This window comes from Elephantulus edwardii, unplaced genomic scaffold (genome assembly GCF_000299155.1).
Source record: "Elephantulus edwardii isolate Elephantulus edwardi_28Jun2011 unplaced genomic scaffold, EleEdw1.0 scaffold00008, whole genome shotgun sequence".
NCBI lineage: Eukaryota > Metazoa > Chordata > Mammalia > Macroscelidea > Macroscelididae > Elephantulus > Elephantulus edwardii.
Genome location: NW_006399758.1, coordinates 4,906,108 through 4,931,485, shown reverse-complemented (window position 1 = coordinate 4,931,485; position 25,378 = coordinate 4,906,108).

Here is a 25,378-nt window from a genome sequence, read left to right as displayed (position 1 = left end):
ACCTTGTTAGCATATCATAGAAAAGCTTCACAAATTTCCTCACAGTCTTGAATCAAGGTCTCCGAAAGTAGCTAGATAGGATCCCCCTGTTTATGATCACTCTCAACTCTCCAGGAGTGTCTGGAAAAATAGAGAAAGAGTGAGCCTTTATAGTTTTGTTGTGATTTTAGTGAAAGTTTACAGAAAGGTTGGGTTTTCAATTATTCATTGATACACATTTTTCTCCCACCCCTTCCCCAGGAATGGATCTGTTAATTAAGCATCTGTCATGTCCACATGCTCTACTCATTTGATGTTGTTGTTGTTGTTGTTGTTGCTGTTGTTATGTGCCGTCGAGTCGCTTACAACTCATAGTGACCCTATGTACAACAGCCCTAAACTCTGCTCTGTCCTGTGCCAATCGCACTGTCTCTGACACTCCCATTCCGATTATCCTAGTCACTGAATCAATCCACCTCATAGAGGGCCTTCCCCTCCTGAGCTGTCCCTCCACCCTCCCAAGCATGATGTCCTTCTCCAAGGACCAGTCTCTCCTCACAACATGTCCAAAGTATGTTCGACAGAGCCTCAGAATCCTTGCCTCCAAGGAGCCACCCGGTTTAACTCTTTCCAGGACAAATCTGTTTGTTTTCCTAGTAGTCCATGGTATTCTCAATACTCTTCTCCAGCACCACAGCTCAAAGGCATCAATTCTCCTTCTATCCTCCTTGGTCATTGTCCAACTCTCTGATGCATAACAAGTGATTGCGAAGACCATGGCCTATATCAGATGTACCTTAGTCTCCAGAGAGACACCGTTGCTCTTCAGTACTCTGGAGAGGTCCCTAACAGCAGACTTTCCCATGGCAATGCGTCTTTTAATTTTCTGGCTGCTGGTGCCAAGAGTGTTGACTGTGGAGCCAAACAAACTAAAGCTGTGTACAATCTCAATCTCTTCACCATCCATCCTGATGCTGCCAATTGGTCCAGTAGTGAGAATCTAAGATATATAGGCTTACAAAAAATTAAAAAAATAGTAACTTGCCTAGAGTCATTCTGCTGATAAAACACACTCAGAATCCAAACCAAGCCTTTCAAATTCCAAAGTCTATGATCTTTCTACTCTACCTACCACCCCAAAGCAGCAATTTAGTCCTTAGCACAGAGAGCTCTTTTGAGGTTCTTCTCAAATTATGGATGCATTATAAGGCTGAAAATTGGTTCATTAAATACTTTTGCATATAATTCCTAATCCATTCAACAGCTGTTTATGTCATCATTATTATTGTCAATTTATTTTAAGTATGAGAAAGAGAAGTCAATGTTGCTGTCATATGCCATTAAGATGTTGACATATAGCAATTCTATAGGACAGAGTTATTACCATAGGTGCGATCAAGTCAAGAATAAACCATAGCTACCCTATAAATAACAGACACGAATCCTGTCCTTTTCTGTGCTTCTCTTACAATCTCGGAAATGATAGAGTAGAATCATAGACAACAAAGAAAATCTATAAGTAGATGACCAAGTATTTTTCTCCTGCTGATAGACTACTGGATCCAAACCACTAATCCATTGGATAGCAGCTGAATGCTGAAATATTGTAGGACTAAGATTCCTTGATAAAAGAATTGTTGTGTCAAATCAAAACTCAATGAGATACCATCTCACTCCAGGAGCAGTGGCAAAGTTTAACAGGACAGCAAGTAATAAATGTTAGAGAGGAGGTGGCGAGATAGGAACCACTATTCATTGCTGGTGGGATTGTAAAATTGTATAACCACCCTGGAAGATGGTTTGGAATTTCCTCAAAAAGCAGAACCTAGAAATTCCATATGACACAGCTATTCCACTGTTTGGAATATACCCCAGGGAAATGAGAACTGAGGCACGAATGGAAAGTTGTACACCAATGTTCATAGCAGCATTATTCATCATAACAAGAACATGGAAACAGCTCAAATGTCCGAACACAATTGAATGGATTGAGAAATTACTGTACATGATGGAATATTATGCAGCATGCAGGAGTAATGATTTTTTAAGTTATTGCCTAATGTGGAAGGGACTGGAGAGCATTATGCTAAGTTAACTAACTCAGTCCCACAAGGACAAATATAGTATAAGACCATTACTATGGAATGTGTAAAAGGATCCAAGAGGAAGGGGATCAAAGCAGTAAGGATGGGGGGTGGTTGATCATAGGGTTGCATAATTTTATGGCTGAAGGGAAAGGTGGGTAAAGGAAATGGGAAGGATCCCATGTGAAAAACAATGTATATGAACTGTTGTGAACCCATTGCTGACCCTCCAGTGGTGGCTTTTCAGAGACTATGAACCACATGTGAGTTGATTTTACTGTGGCAACGACAGTGCGATTCCTTGCCACTAAAGCCTCTAGCACTCGATAATTTTAAATGTTAGGATGTATTGCTTGATAATTTTAAATGTTAGGATGTTTTCCTGTGCCACACCCCAAGGGCCAACACTCTGCACCCTTAACCCTAATTCCCCACAGCCTGTTCTAATGCTCCTTCTTCCTTTCGCACATGCTTATTTTTAATATCAACAGCAAACTATAAGGAATAGTTTTGCAGCATTAAGACACAGTATTCTGCTGGAGTCTATTTTTAGTTAAGCTGTTTCTCTCGTTTTTCACTAATAGAATGTTTTCCTTTTGCACTGGTGCTTTGAAGTAGTTTCATAGCAAAAATCTTGTTTTCTTGAAATGAAAATAAGTAAATATGTTTTTAAGATCATAGTTTTGACATGATACATAACAAAGGACAGATCTTTTGTTTCATGAGAAAAAGTAACAGTTTGGAAGTCACCCAAAAATTCAGTAAATACAAAAGTTTGCACTTCTAACTGCATTACTACCAAAATTTAAATCATTATTTTGGTTTATTTAGGTGGTCTTATTTTTTGTTTTGGTTTGTTCCGGTGGATTCCTGGTGGTGTGCTGATTAAGTAGCTGCTTGCCAATCAAAGGATCAATGGTTTGAACCCACTAGCTGCTTTGTGGGACAAAGATGTGGCAGTCTGCTTAGTTAAGAGATTTCAGCCTAGATAATCCTGGGGAGAGATTCTACTCTCCCCTAAAGGATCATTATGAGTCAGAATCAAGTCACCAGCAAGAAGCTTGTGTTTGCTTTTATTTTGGGTTAGGTTGGCATGTGTCATTAAAGCACAAGGTTACTTTGAGACAGATATCAATTCTCAATGAAAGAAAGATTGGTACTTATCCCTAAACGGCCTGATGCAAGGCAGAACTTTTTCATCGTTTGAGTGCTTTAAAAATAGAAGAGTCTTCCTAAGTGCCCTCTATCCCCAAGGGATATTCAGGGAGAGGATGCATGGCCACTTGGGTATTATTAAGGGGACTTAAACATCTGATCAAGGACCAAGGTCCTTTTCCAGTCTGACAGTCTATGAGTTTCTGTGCAATAAGGGAAATTTCAATTTGTAAAAACATGCCTCACACATTTTGCTAACATTATTAAATAAATTCTCTGTCTTTAGACTACCGATTTGTTTTATTTAAAATAACCAAACTGAAGACCTCACAGCTGTGGTCACATATGGGGACCAAGACAGGATTTAAACTTGCTTATTATATTTAAAGAAGACCCAGCCTAGGTCAAATGTACCTACAACCATGCAACAAAGCAGCATATTTAGAAATAGTGAACCTTTCTGAGGCCAAGTCCCAATAGCTCCTATTCCTCTCTCCTTTTTATTTTTCTCTTTCTAATTTGTGAACACATTTGCTGCTGTAGGTTCAATATTGCAGCATTTCTGACAGTGAAAGCTGGTCAGTATTGGAAACAAAACCAGGAAGGGTGATGGAATTTTCTCATCTGGAAAAGTCTTCTATAAATAGTTGTAGGGCAACCTAAAGATAGAGAAATGGTCTAAATGCCGGTTCAAGAACCAAGATTGAAACAAACCCAAAAAAACCTCTGTCCTCCTTAGTTCAATCATCTACGATGCTCTCTGCTTTTAACAAGCAAGAGCAACTTATCCTGTAAGACTGTGTTCATTAATTTGCTCATTCTTTTCTAAAAGGCAGTGCAATTTATGTGGAAGGAAAGAAAGATAAACAGAAGGAAGAAAAGTAAGCAAAAGAAGGAGGGACGAAGGAAGAAAAAGGATGCAAAACAGGAATGAAAGCACAGAGGTAGGGGAATCGCTTAATTGGCAGTAATTCTTGATCCCTGACTATCAGAGCAGTGCAAGAAATGTGCACCCCTGCAGTTCCATTTAATTTTTGCCTGAGTATACTTGTGTGAGCCCTGTTGAGGTGTCAGGGTCTGCTACTCAGCATACCTGGCACACTAAAAGAGATTTGGCGTGAAGACGATGAATTTTCAAACTAGTTCAAGAGTAATTGAAAATGGAATTCTGAGAAAAGCTAACATGTATCGTTATCTCCACACAAACACATCAATACTCATTTTAAGCCTGCCAGCTATCTATCTGCTAGGAAACACTCAATACAGCTCCTCGTACACTGAGCAGATCATTGAGTTTTCTCTCAAAAACTAATAGTACAATCATTTGCAACAAGAAATTCTTCTTTGTCTGATGAAGTAGTACCATCCCTGAGCTGCTGCCTCGTATTTCAGGAGACCCAGGAGCTCAGTCTGATTTCACACTAAGAGGAGTTCCGATTCCACCTGTAATCTCAGAGACTTAAAGCTGCAGTGCACCTTAGTGCACCAGTCAAACCTCACTAGTTTGCGGGTAAAACAGTTGAGTTCTTAAAATGTCATTTTAATGTTCAAGTTGGCTCTTTAATTTTCAAACTTAGCTATTCCCTTTTTTCTTAACAAATTAGACTACAGTTAGGGAAGGAGGGAGGGGTAGGGAGTAGAATCCCTTGGGATAACAAGGCATCTCTGGTTGTAACCAGATTTTTTTTTCAATCATAAATATATGTACACCTTCTACATTTAGAGTACGCTGTCTGCTGTGACTACAGCAAAGGCTAACAATTCAGGAGGGAAAACATGACAATTCTGCTTTCACTGTCTTGGGCTATATCACCAAGAGAAGTAGTTAGAAAGATACATAAGAACTCATTATCTAACTTGAGTCTTAAACAGTCCAGCGAGATGGATATTATTTTCCTATTTCATAGGTAAAGCTATTAAAAAAAAACCAATAAGCAAATGGTACACTTCAAAATACAGGCATTCAAGAGAATGATCGTTTACCAGAGACATTGTGTGGCAATAATACTAAGCGAGATATCTTACCCTTCAGTTAACACTGCAGGAAGAGGAACCAGAAAGAAGAAAGTGGATGGATGGAAGTACAAGAGATTTTCTGAATTGAAGAGAAAGAAGTTAACTGAATTATTGCCATAGGTGTCCATGATGGTCTCAATATATCCGGGGTTGGGGGGAACACAAGAATGAAACTGACCACCTAACAACTAAATACGTGGATTGGAACCGCTAAAGGCAAATTTGATGAACAAGAAGCAGGAATCGCTGGTTACAGACAGTTCATGCAATTCATACTACCTAGTTAGTATGATTTTATAACATGTCAATATGACAGGAGTTCCTGAGTGGTACAAATGGTTCATGAGCTCAGCTGTTAGATAGAAGGCTGGAAGTTTGAGTACTTCTCACAACTTTTCTTTAGAAGAGAAGTCTGGCAATGTACTGCAGAAAGCACAGACAATGACAACTAGTTCTGCAACTAGGAGGAAAAGAGGTGAGAATGTAGACTAACCGGCTGCATTAAAACATGGGGCTCACACAAAAAATCCTGCCAAAGAGGCAACGGTTTAGCACTCTTAAAAAGCTAGGTTTTAATCCTTGCTCATGAGCCCAAAGTAGCTATTCAAAACTAGATTGATAACCTAAAGAAAAAGTTTCAAAATAGAAAGCAAACTTTTAATTCTTTGATACAAATAAATGTTAACGGCAGATTTGATGGAGATTAACGAGAAAACAATGAAAGTAAGAAATATTACTAATAATTATCAAAATTGATTTCAAGCTATTAGAGACAAGCAATTCTATGTGAAGATGAGATCACAAAAGTTAATCTTACTGATAAAGTGAAGGAGAATAATGGGTAAATGGAGTTCAAAGTATTAATTTTCCGTACTTAAGGCAAAATTTGTAAAAATGTGCCCAGGAAGAAAAGTAAGCTATAAACCAAGTGCTGAAATTATCAAGATATGTAAGAGAATATCATTAGTAGACAGATGGACAGACAGATTTTGGCTCATTCACTATGGACACATGACAAGGAAAGTCTAATCATGTTTGGTAAGATACATGGCCAACCTAAACAAGGGAAGCCCTCAATGAGATTGACAGACACAATAGCTACCAACAATAAATTCACACATTCCAACATCAGAAGTATAGGACAGGACCAGTGTTCCATTCTACATGAGTCAGAGCCAATGGATGGCAGCTAACAACCACAGCCATCTCACTCAGAAGCTTTTATTTACAATTTACTCCTATAGTCTCCTTTCCCCTGTATATCCCTTCACTTGAGAAAGGTAAAAAGAGTAGGCTAATTTGAGATTTACCTATTATCCCTTTAAATTCTTATCCTATAGTGGAAAAGTTACTGATCAATGAATAAGAATCGAATGATTCAACCAATGAATAGGAATGAATGATAGGAAGCAGGGGGAAAAGGTTGAGAATCTGAAGGATTCCAAGCATTCTTTTAATTTGTTCATAATACTTATAAAATTGTTCAGAGTAGGAAATCAATAGGAATTGATTTTCACTTTAAGTATTCTTTCAGTAATAATTTGTAAGTTAAAAAATGCCTTAAACTTAGATTTAGAAAAAGTATAGTAATTGATTTTTAACTTTTACATTAAAGAATTATTTTTATAATTGTAAGTTTCATAAATATTTAAGATCCATATGGTGTATATGCAATATGTGCTTCTGAATCACCACTATTGGAACTAATATATCATCCTAGCACATGTTGACATTTCCATAGTTTTGGGTACATTCTGTGCCTGACTTTTTCCACCATAGGGCAGCTGGGGCAAACCATGTAGATATGTTCTATAGACTATTCTGAATCTGAAAAAATAAATTACATATATAGATAGATACTTGTTCATTTAGCTATACTAAAGATGAACACTTCATCTTTAGATGAAACTATCTCATTTAGTTCTTTTATTTAGATGTCATGGATTGAATTGTGACCCCAAAATACATAACGTCACATGCTCACATATTTTTTGTATGTTGTCAGGAGGGTGCAGTCCTTGGAGAAGGACATCATGCTTGGAAGGGTTGTGGGTCAGGACAGGAAGCCCTGACTGAGATGAGCTGACACAGTGATTGTGGCAATGAGGTCAGGTGTGCCAGAGACAGTGAGGCTGGCTCAGGATAGGGTGAGGTTCAAAGCCGTTATTCACCGGGTTGCTATGAGTTGTAGCTACTCAATGACACATACGATCAGCAATGATATAATGTGGAAATTGTGTAGTGGTTCCCCTATGGTCTGATAAAACAAACAATTGTTAAAATATCACATTGTATACCAATCTGATATAAGGAATGTTTCCCTAGAGTGTGGTCTCTAACACCTGTTAGATAAAAGGGGAGCGAAATGAGGCAAGAAGTAGGACCTCACCACCCAGCAGAATGTCCAGAAGTGAGCACATTTTTTTAAACTCAGACACCTACACTAGGAAAGCCAAGACACAGGATTTCCAAAGAAAATGGACCCTACACATGGTGAATGAAGCAAGAGAGATGAAAGATTTCAAAGGCAGCTAAAGAATATAAAGCAAAATATTATAACAAAATAGGAAAAGAACTGGAGTTAGAAAATCAAAAGGGAAGAACAGGCTTAGCATTCCTCACACTGAAAGAACTGAAGGAAAAAAATTCAAGCTTCTTGTTGCAATAATAAGGAATTCTGGGGGAGACAGGGGTTATCTTTATTGATGAAAGAAGCATCAAAATAAGATGGAATAAATGCAATCAGTCCACATTGAACTTTTTCAGGAAGTAGAATATAAATATACACAAGAACCAATGGTAATAAAAGAAGAAGCTCAAGCTGCACTGAAGGAATTAGGAAAAAGTAAGGCCCTAGGAATTGATGGGCTACAAATTAACATATTTCAACACATAGATGCAACCCTCGTTAGTCTCTGCCAAGAAATTTGGAAAACAAGTATGTAACCAATTCACTGGAAGAGATCCGCATTCCCTCCCATCCTAAAATAGCAGAATGTGGAAATTAATGAATAATATCATGAACATAAAATCTTGCTGAAAATTATATAAAAATGTCTGGAATAGTATATCAACTAGTATTTGTCAGAAATTAAAATTAGATTCAGAGAAGACTCTGATACAAAGAAGATCATTGCTGATGTTATGCAAAGTCATTTGACTGTGTGGATTATAATAAACTATGGATAAATTTGAGAAGAATGGGAATACCAGAACACTTAATTGGGCTTATAAGAAACCTATACCTACACCCAGAAGTAATTGTCTTAACAGAACAAACACTATATGATTTTAAAATCAAGAAAGATGTGCATCAGGGTTGTATTTTTTTCTCCATAACTATTTAATCTTATACTGAGAAATCATTGAAGAAGTTAGACATTATGGGAATAGTAAGTCATTAAGACTAGAAGAAGAGTCATCAACAACCTGCAATATGCAGATGACACAACCTTGCTTGCAGAAAACAAAGAGGACTGGAAGCACTTGTTTTAGAAAATCAAAGACTAAAGTTATCAGTGTAGATTACATTTCAACATGAAGAAAACAAAATCCTCAACACTGGCCAATGGACAACATCATGATAGATGGAGAAAATATTGAAATTGTAAATTATTTCCTTTTCTTTTAATCCACAATCAACATCTATGGTAATAAGAGACAGGGAATTAAAAAAAAAAACCCATGTGTTGGGAAAATCTGCTTTTGAGCACCTCTCCAAATTTCTAAAGAGCTAGGATGCCAGTTTAAAGACTAAAGTACACCTGATTCAAGTCATGGGATTTTCAATTGCTTCCCATGCATTTGAAAGTTGGCCAACGAATGAGGTTGGAAGAAGAATAGATATCATTGAACTGTGGTGCTGGAAAAGAGTACTCAATATTCCACTGAATGCCAAAAGAACACACAAGGCTGTCTCGAAGAAAGTGCAACCAAGATACTCCTCAGAGGGAAAGGATTTCAAACTTCATCTCATGTTCTTTAAGCATGTTTCCAAGAAATTCCTTGGGAAAAGGCATCATGCTGGGAAAGGTGAAAGGTCAGAAAAAGAAGACACTCAATAATATGGATTAGCAAATGGACTATGCGTGTGAGCATATCAGAGACTACAAGGATGGTGCAGAAAAAGGGAAGTGCAGAAAAAGGGAAGGGTTCATATTTGTTGTTCATAGAGTTCATCTAAGTTCAGGTGGACTCAATGGTCCCTAAAACAGCAACAAACAGATGCTGAAGGGAACAAGGGCCTTTCTGCAGAGCCAGTAAAGGAGTGAGTCTTCCTTTAGAGTAGACGCCCTGAATTTGGACTTCCAGGCACCTAAACTTAGCCTCTTAAACTGTAAGAAAATACAAAGAAAATGTCTTTGTGTTAAATCCATCCATTTGTGGTCTCTCTGTTATGACTGCAGTGGATAACTGAAAGGACTTTGTTTATCTTCACATAGAATGAGGTATTTTGTGGGTTTTTGTTGGGGTTTTTTTTATATTCTATCTTCTTTTAATACTTCCTGGATCATTTAATATTCTGCCTAAAGCATCCTTGATTATAGCAACTCAAGGTTTGAATTTGTTCTTCAGTTCCTTGAGCTTGAGAAATGCTGAGCAAGTTCATCCCTTTTGATTTTCTGACTCCAGCTCCTCGCACATTTCATTGTAATATGTCATTCCATGCTGCCTTTTGAAATCTTCTATCCAACTACTTAGTATCTTGTATTCTTCCTTGTGCTTTGGCTTCTCTGTGCTCCAGTGCAATCTTCAGAATCTCTTCTGACATCCATTTTGGTCTTCTCTTCCTCTTCTGTCTTTGCAATGACCGTTTGCACTCTTCCTGGATGATACCCTTGATATCCTCCCACAATTCATCTGGTCTTCGCTCATTAGTGTTCAAGGCCTCAAACCTGTTCCTGAGATTGTTCTGAAACTCAGGTGGGATAAACTCAAAGTCATGTTTTGGTTCCCGCAGACTGTTCATTAGGGAAAGTGAAATCATCTGACTTTTTGAGAATTACTGAACACTGACTCTGAAATAACACTAATTCCAGGAGGCCGAAAGTACATGGAAGTCAGCTTATTAATGGAGTCTTAGCTCAAGCCCATCTCACAGCAGGCTCACTGGGTCCCTGACCTCATCCTTTAGAATTTCCCCAGTTCCACAATGCGTACCAGGAGTAGGTACATTCAGCAATTGACAGAATCCCCACAATGGATCCATGGCATATGAAATAAGGGCTTTTATGATAGAAAAAGACAAGGGGAAGCTATTAGAACTGTCACTACCTAAGAAAATAATAACCAAAAGCAACATGACATTCTTGGAAGAGGAACCAATGACTTAAAAAGTGCAAGTGAAGTAATTACTACTACATTCCTATTTAACCCATCTATTTTATTCCTACATTCCTATTAAACTCACTCTTTGGCCTGTACAAAAATGGATAGATGTTAGAGAAGGATGGTTGGTGATCCTACCCCTTGCACTACCAAAAGAACAAACAAGAGTCTTGGAGAAAAAGCAGCCAGAATGCCCCATGGAGGCAAGGAGGACAAAGCTTCATCTTACATACTTTGGAACATTTCTAGAAAAGGTTATGTTTGGAAATATAGAGGGTCAGTGAAAGAGAGGAAAAGCCTTGACTAAATGGATTGATATAGTGACTAAGACCAGATCTCTACAAAAATCATGAACTAACTACAGGCCACTTACACTTGCTGTGCTTAGCTGCTGCTGAGTTGACTCAGACTCATGTGACTCCATCACAATAGAATGAAAAATTGTATCTTTCTCATCATCTGAATAATGGGTTGTTTATCTGTCCATTTTGATCCATAGGGCTTTCTTTAGCTTACTTTTAAAACAAGTCTCGGCCTTTCTCTCAGTTTCTTTCAATATGCAATCTCTACTAAGATCAATTCAGCATCCATAGCCTTCACTGACAGACAGATCCACTGCTCTAGAACTAAACCTGTATCTCCAACATGAAAGGCAAGATCCTTTGAAGGACCACTGCCCCCACAGTCTTTCTACTGGGACCCAAACAAAAAAAAAACCAAACCCAAAAAATCACTTAAAGATGCTGAAGAAAGGATAGAATGAAGCACAACCTCTCCCCAGTGTCCTAGACTTGTTCCAAATCTGCCTCTCATATTCATCCTCCAGCCTCAAACACACACATATTCATGCACTTAACTAGGGTTGACCCTGTTATCTACCAAAGAGACATAGAATTCTCACCGACTCTTAGGACTCCAAGAGTTCTCTATCCTTTCTGTGGTGACATGGACACTCACAACAAAGCACACCACCACAACAATGAAAACCAACATTATTACCTTAACTGACACAGGGCTTGGGCGACTGCTTACTTTGGAGCATTTTAAATGCTAATTGGAAAGGAAGCATATAGTTTAGTCTACAGTTTGATTTTTCTCTTCCTGGCTGATAGAATAGACTATAGTTCTATTCCTAGAACTTTTCTACTAAAGGACAGAGTGTAAAATCCTCCTTGTTCTTGGCAGCTCATTTTATTATCCCCTGCCTAGAGAAATTCTATTCTTAAAGGTCTCCTAAATATCCCCTCTTCAACCAAGTCTTCTTTAAAGACACAATGAAGAATTAATTTTTCCTTAATTGTGCTCATGTATAGCACTTAGCTCACATTAATAGAAATGCTTATGGTTCTAAATAATAGAAACATAATGTTTCTATTCAGTTAGTTGCAACTGCTTCTGTACTTATATATAATGAGCTATCTCTGTTTATGTTAATATTCTATAACTCACTGTTAGTTATATATCTGCTTGTACATCTGTTTCTTGCCCAGAATTTCTCATATCTTCTCACAATGTGATTTTGGTAAAATAGCTATAAGTATAACTAATTCCTCTTAAAGCTTGAATATTTTCACTACCGTTAGGAGTAAAAGGTCTATCAATCCACTCCTGGCCTCTGCTAGCCCCTTTACTTCTGTTAACTGGTCCTAGTTTGAACTTAACATTTATTTCCTTTGTTACTATTATAGTCAAAAAATAGTATTATTTTTCTTTCTTTCTTTATACAGAAGAAAATATCATCTTGTGTCTGGTTCTAGACTAGAATTTATAAAATCCTTGTTTAATGCTGACCTAGACCTCTTCTTCCCAAGGATTACTTGGCATGTGTTCTCCTTAAGCTGTGATGTCACACTCCATCTAAAGCCTTTGTTGTATTTGCTTTACTTGCCTCAACAGCAGAGAACTCTAGAGCCCTACTGTGTAAGGAGTTGCACCGCCAACCCAAAGGCAGGAAGTTCAATACCACCAGTGGCTCTGGGGGAGAAAGATGGGCAGTCTCCTTTCATGTGATTTACTGCCTCACTGCCTCACTGGGGGTCCAGCTGCGAATTTGTTCTGCTATGACATCAATTAGTTTGAGTTTTGTTTTTTTCTTTGTTTTGAGCTTCAACAGTATGTTCTTCTAAATCATGCTTCTGGGAGCCATCCTGTAAAATATTCTCCTTTTGCATCTTCTCCACTTCTGTTTCTTTAACCACAGAAATAAAGGACTCTGTAACTCACCTTTCTTTCTCTTGAAATCTTATTATTACCTTATAAATCATATTTTCATCTCTAAATATCACAAAGCATTACACATTTCTGCCTCACTTCTTATCTTTCCAGAGACTTCTGTGGTACTCATGGTTGGGTGTCAACTTGGCTGTCCATGATTTAGATTCTCTGGCTTGACAGTAACGTTCAAGTTTTTTATTTGATGCAATCTGATATTACATAATCATCTCAATGATAAGATCTTCTCTGAGCAACCATGCATGTGAAAGGGAATTTTTCTCCAAAGTGTGACCTGTATCAAATATGGATATATATGGATGCTCTGGTAAAGCTCTTTTGATATTCATTTGATCAGGATTTGTCTTCTCACTGCCTGATCTCCAGTTCTTTGTATTTAAGCCATCAGTCTATAAATTTGCTTGCTGATCTTGGATTCATCAGCCTCTGAAGCTAGCAGATTGCTGGTTGACTTGCCTAACCTGTTCTTGTTAGTCTCTGAAGTAAGGACAGTTAGGAGAGACCTCTAGCCTGACATCTAACCTATAGCCTTAGAACTTGTATATGAACCATTTCCTTGAGATGCACAGAGAGAAAAATTTCACTGGTTTTGCTCCTCTAGAGAACCCAAGCTAAGACAACTACTTTCACCTAAAAATTCAAAATAATGTATTACAAAAACAAACAATCCCCCCCTTTTCTCCTGTCCTCAAAAAAGTGCACAAATCCTCATTCTTGCACTGATAGTGTAAATGTACATGTTAGAGAAAAATGCTTTAGAACTACATTAGCATTTTCATGGTTTGTCTGGTCCTTGTCTGTAAAGAAGCAAGGATTTTGGAATCAATTTAGCAGAATTCCAGTGTTGTATCTTCCTCTAAATCTCAGTATATTGGGAGTTATATACTTAAAATGGTGTATTGTTCATGAAGATGAAAGAGTACTTGGTAAGTATTCAGTAAATGGTAACAATTTAGTGAGCTCTGGTGGCCTAGTGGGTAGGACTTGTGCTAAAAACCCAAAGTCAAGCTCTTTGAATCCACGACAACAGAAGAAAGATGGACAATCTCTTCTCATGTCCTTTGAACAGACTCTGAAAACCCACTCGAGGATAAGCTATGAGTTGGTTCTGATTTGATGGAAATCAAGGTTTTGTGAGAGTTTGTTTATGGGAAGAGAAAGAAAGAAAATCTACTTCATGAATGGGAATATAATACGTGTCTAAAGAAAGTCCAGCTGAAAAGAAATTTCAAGCATTTAAAAGCAGTTTTTCATATTGACCTACAATTCACTCTGTATTTTTGCATTTAAAAATAAACCCACTGATTATTAAAAGATATAGATAAATAAGTTGGACTATTATGTGAATGACAAGGAAGTCTAGAATGAACATTTTATTGGAGAGTGTGTGCATTTGCCACCTCTGCACATTGCCACATGCCTATCAATAGTAATGTTGCCATTACTTCTGCCTAAAGCAAAGATTTAACCGCTCCATAAAGATGGCAAGGCCAAAAGAAAGCTATTTCATTAATTCACAAAACGAATTACTTCTGAGCCAAATCTTCACCATCCTGATGAGGGACTTAGCCTTTAAAGATCTACTGTGTGTCCACAGCTCTTGCTACCCAGCTTTCAGACACAAAAGAAAGTAACATTGATTTTGTGAATCAATAAAATGAATACTGCAAGTCAATAAAATTAGAATGATGACAAAGTTCACATTCTAGTTCTCCAACTTTTTATGTGATTCTACCATGTTAAAGCATTCAGGCTCAATAGTTTCCAACAAGTTGCACTAAAGGGAAGATGTCTAAAGAAAGTTCAATGGGAAGAAGACCTTTGGAAATCTTGAATCTTTTTAGCTGTACTTCAAGGAAAAGATTTCAATAACATTACCCACTAAAATTTATTTGATAGGTGCCACAGAGTTGACCACAACTCATAGTGACCCTGTGAACAACAGATCTGATCCTTGCTCTAACCTGAGCCATCCTCAGGAGACCACTGTCAGAGTTTGAAAACATAGACTATGTGTTTCCTACTGCCAAAGGGGCCCTTTAGAGTAGTGAGAGAAGATCTTCACCCTGAAACCCACAGCGTCCCTTTTCACCAGGAAGTAGCTAAGAGAATACGCCATCCCCTTTTCCTTATGACTCAGGGTGAAGTCTCTCTCAGGGAGGAGTGATAGGGAATGGCAAAGGACACACTGACAAAGGAGATTAATCAGAACTGACTTTGACAAGCACTGTGGCAATTGGACAATTAAAACAGACATTCGGATGGCGGGGAAGAAGAACAAACTGGGGAGGAGGGTGGAGAGAATGGTGCGGCAATGAAGGAGTGAAAGCCCAGAATCCCTGTGAGTGCTCATTGAAACTAATAAAATTTAATAATAATAAAAAAATTTATATGATAAATGTGTTTTATAATTCACACCTACATCCTACCTCCTTCTCATAATATATTTGTTGTGCAAAGTAAACTCTATATAGATACTAGATACTGTCAAAAACACTACTAGACAAGAGCTTCTCGCTCACTCATTTATTCATCAATATTCTTTAGGCATTTTCCATGAGTAAGATAATAAGCTAAAGCTGTGAATACAATTAAGAGTGATAAAAACACTTCCCTTGACCTCAAATAAAGTGTCCTACCTAGTGTTAGGATTTAGGATGAAAAAAGAGAGGTAAAAGGCTTCTAAAGATTTCACTGACGCTTATAAAAAGAACAAGAGCCATATCTGATCTTTACTAACTCCATAAAGGGAAACTGTCCCTATCAAAAGCATTTACAAAACAAAACCAATTCCCATGTGGTCAGATATGTCCCTCATGCCCCCATACCTTTTCTACTAATTCCAACCTTACTACTAATACCAATCTTACTGCTTTACTGAGTCTGAAATCCAGTCAATAGCTCACAGAACATACTGAACCATACTTATGATTATAGTGTTTATTAGGGATGTCAAAAGACTGCAATTCAAGTTGGCATCAGCAGAATACAGTCTCTTAGTCAGTACAGCTTCCAATGCACTCGCAGGCACCCTAGTCTTCAGTCACATGGCTTTGGGCCAGTGTTACTTAACTTAGGGTCTTACCGATTATGGCTGTCCTCGCAGTCATGAACTATGCTGGGGGAAAAGTATCCAGTTCTATGAGATAGCAGACCCAATGTCAGTTCTGTCTCATGTTGTGTGTCTGGTTCTCTGCTACAGCAGTGGATGCCACTGCTGATCCTGGAAGCCTCAGGCAGCATGAAGCAGAAATCTTTAGCCCTAAAGGACATATACTCTGTTTTCTTGGCTTCTTATTTTCTAGAGGTGAGATTCACAAAACTCTGGTTCTGAATCTGCTCAATTTAATGGCAAGACTACCAGTACCTTGTGCATAGGCTAACACACCCTCTTGGAATATTCCCAAACATCTACATAGCAAAGTCAAAGTCAATGGCTAGGAAAACCATTTTGAACAAGAAACCTTTGACACCACACCTGTTGATTGAATAGAAAGTGGCCAACTGAAAATGGAAAGGATTAAGAAATAAACATGGAAGTAAACAGAAACAAGGATTTGTAACCCATGTTATTTAAAATTTATAATGGAAGTAAAGGAGAATCGATGGGTAAATAGGCTTGGGAGAAATATGGTACAAAGATTGCTTTATTTTTTTATAGTCTGTATTTTCTGATTTTTTTCTATCATAATTTTGTTTACTGATTTTGCAATGATGTATTAAAACTATTAAATTTTACTTGGAGTAAGAGACAGAAAATATAAGCAGGAAAATAAGACTGGAACAGAAGTGAGGTTGGTAATAAAAATGCACATCAATTAGGAATGAATGAAAAGGACTAGACCCATAACCATATATAGACAGATGATATTTCTATACATTCACATTAAAAATGTGCTGTAAATTTATCTGTATAGTTAGCAGAGCCATTAATGGGAAATCCTTTGTAAACTTCTTAACCATAACCAAACACTCTGAGAAAATGAGTTGTTAGTTCTAGAACCTTAGAACCACAGTATGACAAACCATAATGTCCATTGACATAAGAGAGTCCACAAAGAGAACAGGTGGCTTAGTGATACAGAGAGTTACACTGCTCCACAGAAGAAAGATGGGCAATCTTCTCTCATTAAATTTACTGCCTCTGATAACCTGCTAGAGGCTCAGCTGTGAGTCAACAGTTCAACTCTATAGTACACAAGAGCAGTCTACAAAGATAGCATTCTATATCCTATCTTGGAAAGTAGCAATTGGAAACTAAACAGTTTTCAAATAATGATCTAGGGTGCAACTATTGGTATCTCTCGGCCCAGAAAATAAAGGGGCATGAAACCCTCAGGATGTGCTGAAACAATTAGTTGAAAGGACTGATGGGCCATACTAACAACCCAAATGGCATGGCTGTTGCCACAACACTGAGACAAAAAGAACTATATGGTACCCAGCTCTCACAGCAAGAGATCCTGAACAGTTGTCATTGTTGTGTGCTATCAAAACATCATGTTTGGAAAGGTGGCGGGATGATGAAGGAGAAGACCCTCAACCAGGTGGATTAACACAGTGACTGATGCAATGAGCTTGATGGTGTCTGAGATCATGAGGATGACACAGGATAGGATAGGTTTTGTATTTGTTGTTCTTAGGATCCTGATGAGTCATACTCAACTGGACAGAACTTAACAATAAAAATAGCAACCAAGTTTATCACAACTCATAGAAATCCTATGAACCACAGATCTCCACTTTGCCCTGTCCTGTGCAGTCACTGAGATCCCTGCCATACTCAAATCCATTGTTGCAGTCATTGTGTCAATCCATATTGTTGAAGGTTTTCCTCTATTTCTCTGTCTACTTTTCCCAGTATGATGCCTTTTTCCAAGGACTGGCCTCTTTTGACAACACTCCCGAGGAATGTAAGATGAAGTTTCACCATCTTTGCCTCTAAGGAGCACCCTGAATTCACTTTCTAAAAGACAGATGTGTTTATCCTTTTGGCAATCCATGGGATATTCAACACTCTTCTCTAACACTACAATTCAAAGGCACCAATCTTCAATCTTCTTTATTCATTGTCCAACTTTCACATGCATACAAAGCAATTGAAAATACCATGGTTTGCACCCTCGAAACTTAATGTTTGAACTACATCTTTAGCACTTTAAAGAGTGTTTGATAGCAGATGTCTCCAAAGCAACACATCTTTTGATATCTTGACTTCTACTATTATTGATATTGATTGTTGATCCAAGTGAAATTAAATCATTGACAACTTCAATCGTTTTTCCATCTTTCATGATGTTGTCTTTTAATCCGGTGGTGAGGATTTTTGGATTTTTGATGTTGAGATGTAATTAATGTTGAAGACTGTGGTCTTAAATTTTCTGCACTAAGTACTTCAAGTCTTCTGTTAGAAGCTTACAAGGTTTTGTTTAGAAGTATAAGACAATACAACAGGGATGTATCCTATCTCCATATTGTTTCAACCTATATGCAGAACAGATTATCCAGAAGGCTGAGCTGTATGAGGAGAAGTGTGGAGTCAGAATTGGTGGAAGATTCATCAACAATCTGCATTATGCAGATAACACAATCCCACTTACTGAAGCTGAGGAGGATCTGAAGCGCTTGCTGCAGGTGGTCAAGGATGGCAACCTTCAATATGGATTGAGGCTCAATATCAAGAAGACAAAGATTCTCACTACTGGGCCAGTTGGCAGCATCGGGATGGATGGTGAAGAGATTGAGATTGTTCACAGCTTTAGTTTGTTTGGCTCCACAGTCAACACTCTTGGCACCAGTAGCCAGGAAATTAAAAGATGTATTGCGATGGGAAAGTCTGCTGTTAGGGACCTCTCCAGGGTACTGAAGAGCAATGGTGTCACTCTGGAGATTGAAGCGTTCCTGGTATAGGCCATGGTCTTTGCAATCACTTGCTATGTACCGGAGAGCTGGATAATGACTAGGGAGGATAGAAGGAGAACTGATGCCTTTGAGCTGTGGAATCTCCTCCTTTGCAATTTACTGCTTCTAAAAACCTACTGCAGGGTCAACCAAGAGTTCCTTCTGACTCACTAGCAAACAATAACAACAAGAATTCTCAGTTGTAGACTAGAGACTTAGCACTGACTCATAGGGTAACCTTGTTTGTAAGGCTAGTTCCCCACTTACAGAACAGGTGAAGAAACTTTTTAAAAGCAACCTTAAAAATGTTATCTCTGGGCTGTACCCAATTGTAGAAACTTTGCCAAATATGTTCCATGTCTTTTCATGGGCCAAAATTATAGAGTTGGGTATTTTTTAAGACTCAGACAAAATAATGGATTAGAAAAATAAATTCAATAAACTGTGACTTTCCCACAGTATTAGAGCATGAAGTTGACACAGTGCTAGATGCTTTACATACGTCATAACACTGAAAGCTCACAATGACTCTCTAAGATAGGACTTTTCCCCATTGCACAGAAATGGAAACTAAGGTTCAGAGCGGCTAAGAAATTGACCTCACCCACACAGCCAATACATGAGGAATCATCTTTGTGACTCATGCTTAGAGATTCTATATCTGTTTGCTTCAGCTGTGTTAACTATAAACAGCTCTAAATAGTTCAGCTAAAGGAAAGAACCTACTTCTCTACACGTATACATAAGTACACGGTCTTGAGATGCTGAAAGTTTGATCAGGATAAAGGTCTATGACTGACTTCATAGAGTGGAATATTCTTAGAGCAGAAAAAAATGTCAAGTTATAAATAAAAATTTTATCTAACTTTTGTCCATGAATAAGGTGACAGCTGCAAAAAGGAAAAAGGGTTTATAGCTAACTTATGGAACTAGAGAAATATTTTTATTATATTAATAATTATTAACAATTTTCCAGTAGGCTGGTGTTGCTATTTTTAGGTGCTCTTGAGTTAAGCACAACATCCCTTAGGGCATGTTGCTGGGAGAGTTTATTCCCTGGAGATGGACAGAGGGATATAACGCTTATAAAGGTGGAGGGACCAAAAAAGAAGGAAAATCCTCAACCAGATGGATTGACACAGTGACTGCTGCAACGAGGTCACACGTGTCAGAAATTGTGAGGATGCCACACAATAGTAAAGAACTCAGATCTGTTTTTAATAAAGTAGCTATGAGTTGTACATGACTCGATGACACCTAACAACACAACAAAAGCAACATGTTCAAAGTATGAGAGACAAAACTTCATTTTTACCTCTAATGAGCACTCTGGCTGCAATACTTCCAAGACATATCTGTTGGGTTTGGTGGTTTGTTGTTTTTTGGTTTGTTTTTGTTTTTTGGTTTTTTTTTTTGCAGTCAATGGGATATTCAGTACTCTTCTCCAAACGACAACTCAAAGGCGTCAATTCTGTCACCTTTATTTGTTGTCCAGCTATCAAAAGCATAGGCAGTGATTACAAAAAACCCATAGCTAGAATCAGGTGTACCTTAGTCTTCAAACTAATATCATTGTTCTTCAGATCCCTGACAGCAGACTTGCCCAATGCAAAATATCTCTTGATCATTTGACTGCTGGTACCATGGATGTTGATTGTTCATCCAAGCAAGATGAAATCAGTGACATCTATCCTTTCTCTCTCTCTCTCTCTCTCTCTCTCTCTCTCTCTCTCTCTCTGTCTATCTATATATCATAATATTACCTACTGGTCGAGTATTTTCTTGATATTGAAATGTAATCTATATTGAAAGCTATAGTTCTTGATCTTCTGCAGCAAGAATTTCAAGTCCTCCTCACTTTCAGCAAGGAAGTTTGTATCATTTGCGTAAATCAGGTTGTTGATGTGTCTTCTTCATCATAGAGTCCAGCTTCATTAATCATGTACTCAGCATACAGTTTGAATAGATATGGAGAAAAGAAACATCCCTGATGGACACCCTTCATGATTTTAACCCATACGGTGTTCCCTTGCCTTTGTTGTTCAGACATCGGCTTCTTAATCTAGGTATAGATTTCACATGAGTACAATTAAGAGTTCTAGGATTCCCATTCTTCTCAATGTTGGCCATAATTTGTTATGATTCACACAAATGCTTTTGCAGAATCAATAAAATATAATGCAAAAATGTTTTAAACTACAAAACTTAAAATCCAACTGAGAGAAACATTTATCTTACTAAAAGTCATATATGTATAGATTCTCTTAAATATAGATGATGGAGCAACCTCTATGTGGGAAGGTAGCAGAAAGGCAACATTTAAATAGGGTTTCAAGAAAAGCCATTGGAGAAGGAATTTTTGAAAACATATTCCAGCAGCAAGAAAAACCCCAACAGATTAGAAAATACAATGACCCGGGAAACTGCTGAAAAGGCCATTATAGCTTTTGAAGTTATTGATAATGAAGGCCTACACTAAGATCATAACACCGGGGCTGATTAGTATGGTTTGAATATGGTCTTGGCTATAAATTTTCTGAATGTAATTTGTACTTGCAAGTGCTTTTGTTTGAGATTTTATGGCTACCCTTCCAGGGACCCAGTGTGGGAGGTTTCACATGCCTAGCAGAAATGGAGCCTTCCTGAGAAAAATGGCCAAAAATGTTATAAAATCAAAACACTCTAGGAAACCTTATAAGTGTTCCCTGGATGATTGCTTAAATGAGATATCATATGTAAACAGCAAAGAGAGTGCCTGACATGTAGGAGGCATTCAATAATTTTTCACTATTTTACCATTAAGGTTTGATCATCAACATCGATCAAAGGCTTTCACTCTAGATGGTTAATTGATCATCAAGTATTTTAAACAACATGTATTTATTGAATATGTTCACAGCTCTCAGCAGGCAACATTCCCTGCCATGTAGTTTGCCTAGAGTTGATTCCTAACCCATAGAAGCATTCTTTGGAAATGCAATATGACATAGTCAAGAGGGCATCAATCTAAGAATTAAGAGATCTGAGACAAGGGACAGGCCTCCCCTCCCCTATGTTATGAGTGAGAATCAACTCAGTGGCAATGAGCTTTGATGTTTGGTACTAAGGGCACATCATGTTAATTCAGTGCATTCACTTTCCAGCTGAGGAAAATTACATTGCCTAATGCTTGATGCTTGTTGTTATGTGTTGTCAAGTCACCAGCAACCTATGTACAGCAGCTCTGAACCCTGCCCTATCCTGAGCCAGTCTCACTCATTTCTGACACATAAATCCCCTTGTCCTAGTTACTGTATCAATCTACCTCATCCAGGGTCTTCCTCTCCTGTGTTGTCCCTGCACCTCTCCAAACACTATGTCCTTCTCTAAGGACCCAACTCTTAGCAGTAAGGAAATAGAGAGATACATTGCACTGGGAAAATCTTTAGTTAGAGAACTCTCCACGTTATTGAAAAGTAATGATGTCAGTTTGAGGTCTAAGGTGAGTCTCATTCAAGTCATAGTTTTTCCAATCAATTGCTTTGCTTCTGAGACCTAGACAATGAATAAGGATAACAGAAAAAGAATTGATGCCTTTGAACTGTGTTGTTGGAGAAGAACACTGAACATCACATGTATGGCCAAGAAGACAAATAGATATGTCTTGGAGATGGTGCAGCCAGAGTGCTTTTTGGAGTTTCGAATGGTGAGACTTCGTCTCACATACTTTGGGCATGTTGCTAGGAGGGACTTTTCCTTGGAAAGTCCATAATGCTAGGAAGAATGGAGGGTCAATGACGGAGAGGAAGACCTTGACCAGGTGGATTGACACAGGGACTGCTGCAATGTGCTCTTGGGTGGCAGGAAGTGTAAGGAAGGTACAGGACAGAATAGAGCTCCGATCTTTTGTTCGTAGGGTCACTCGCTATGGCTGGACAGCATCTAACAACAGCAACACTTAATTCTATTGATTAGAGACAAATCCAGGCCTCCTGATTTCTAGTCTTGATCTTTTACAGGGTACAGACTATATATAAGGCCTATTCATCCTGAAGGTTACTTCCTTTGCACAAATGACACTATTACAATAATTTGCAGAAACCCAAAACAGTTCTTTAAAATAGAACTGTGTTCTTGTTGTTGTTATATACCATCTCATAGCTGACCCTCCAGAAGGTTTTCAGAAGCTGTAAAGGAGGATCTTGCCCATCTTTTCCCCACAAAGCATATGGTGGATTTGAATCATATGCCTTCCCTTGGGTTGGCAGCACAACTCCTTACGCGCTAGGTCACTAGGGCTTCCCTAAAATAAGCATAAGCAGATCAACTTAAAGCACTCCAATTGAAGCATTGGATGTTAATTCATGGCCTAATGTTGCTATGCTTTTGGAAATTACAGAAATATGAGAGACCAGAGTCAAGCACTAGGTAGAATTCAGTGCAACTTAGGGCTTAATTTTCCTAAACTTATTTTCCCCTACATTTCCAGCTTAAAAAAAAAAAAAGAAACCACTATATAAATACACAGCCCCACATACAGACACATCCCAAGCCCTAAAAGGAAAACCAGAAATATTCGATGTTTTTCTCCATCAAGTACAATTGTGATCTCTCCAAGGAATTAATCTGCATTGAACCTGCTAGAAACACATTTAAATGACCCAAATATTGAGATACATTGTATATTAACACAGAACTTCAGCATCTAAAGCAAAGCTGAATTTGCAACCTTGAAAATGAATTAAGAAAGGAGAATGTATTATAAATGTACAAACTCATTAATTAATATTTGCTATAGTTTTTGTATGTAAGCAATTTTAACTTCGTTTTAGGGATGAAGAAATTAAATCAAAGTCAAAGAGCTATACAGGATCATCTGAGATTCAACTTCAAATAAAATTCAGAACTTTCTAATTCTTAGTCAAATATAGTTCTTAGTCACTGACATTGCAAAATCATTCCAAAAGAATTTAAATAAGTATATGTCCTTAGTATTTTCTCTCATTTGTTCCCTATAATAACCCTCAACCCTTCGTTGAATGCTGTGCTACAAAGCTACATATATCCCAACATATGCCCACAACATTATTTGTGTATTTAAATGAATGTTGTTCTTGTTATGTGCCATAGAGTCACTTACTACTCATAGCAACCCTATGTACAACAGCCCTAAACCCTGCTCTATCCCTTGCCAATATTTATTGACTCTGACATGCTTATCCCCATCACCCCAGAGTTGGAATCAACACATCTCGAAGGTCTTCCTCTCCTGTGCTGTCGCTCCACCCTCCCAAGCATGACATCCCTCTCCAAGGACTGATCTCGCCTTGCAACATGTCCACAGTATGTCAGTTGGAGTTTTAGAATCCTTGCCTCCACAGAGCAGCCTGGCTTCACCCTCTCTAGGATGAACTTTTTTGTTCTCCCAGCAGTCCATGGTATATTCTATACTCTTATCCAGAACCACAGTTCAAAGGCATCAATTCTTCTATCACCTCTAGTCCTTGTCTAGCTCTCTGATGCATAGCAAGTAATGGCCTGCATTAGGCACATGTTAGCAGTTCATGGAATATTCAACACTCTTCTGCAGCACCACAGCTCAAAAGCATCAATTCTCTTTCTATCATCCTTAGTCACCGTCCAGCCTCTGATGCATAGCACTCAATTGTGAAGTCTATAGCCCAGATCAGGCACACCTTAGTCTCCAGCCTGATGCCGTTGCTCTTTAATTCTCTGAAGAGGTCCCTGACAGATGACTTTCCCAATGCAATTAATATGTTGATTTCCTGGCTGCTGGTACCAAGAGTGTTGATTGTGGAGCAAGCAAACTAAACCTGTTAACAATTTCAATCTCTTTACCATCCATAATGATGCTGCCAATTGGCCCAGTGGTGAGAATCTTTGTTTTCTTGATGTTGAGCTTCAATCCATGTTGAAGGCTGTAGACCTTGACCTTCTGCAGCAAACACTTCAGGTCCTCCTCAGTTTCAGTAAGCAAGGTTCTATCATTTGCATAAAGCAGGTTGTTGATTAATCTTCCTCCAATCTTGATGCCACATTCTTCCTCGTACAGCATCAGAGGCTGGACAGTAGTCTTTTTAATTTTATATTAGTTTGCTTACAAATTTCATATACATTGTGTTTCACACAATCATTCCTATGCATTATGCTTTTTTTCTTTCATGAGCAGTGCTTGGTTTATTGGTATGCAGTATGCTTTTTACAGTTAAGTATCTTTGGTATTTTTTAAAAGTTCAGCTCTGTTTGTTTTGAACCAAATGACTTTAGAATTTTTAGCTCAATGAAAAGAACTCTCAGAGTAACTTAACTAAGATCTTTATTTTTTCAGAAATAATTCTTACAAAGAACTGATAATCATTTAGGATTTTCACATAAGAATGTGGAAGTCTTTCTACAAGGAGCTATAAGAAAATGAAAGCACTTAAGCGAATGTTCAGAAACAATGAGTTAAAAAAAAACCACAAATGGTTCAAGTTTAATATTTGCCAAGTTTGCTCTTGAATTTTTGTTTTTAATACTTCATAACGTTTGCATTATCAAGGTGATCTATTAATGGTAATTAAATTTTTTTGAAGTTTATTGTTTGTTTATAGTGACATAGTGGCAGAGACGCGCAGATTCAGGTCTTGTGGCTGTCCTGTGAGGTGCTCAACTTTAGCCAGTCAGAGCCCAGCCTCTGCTTT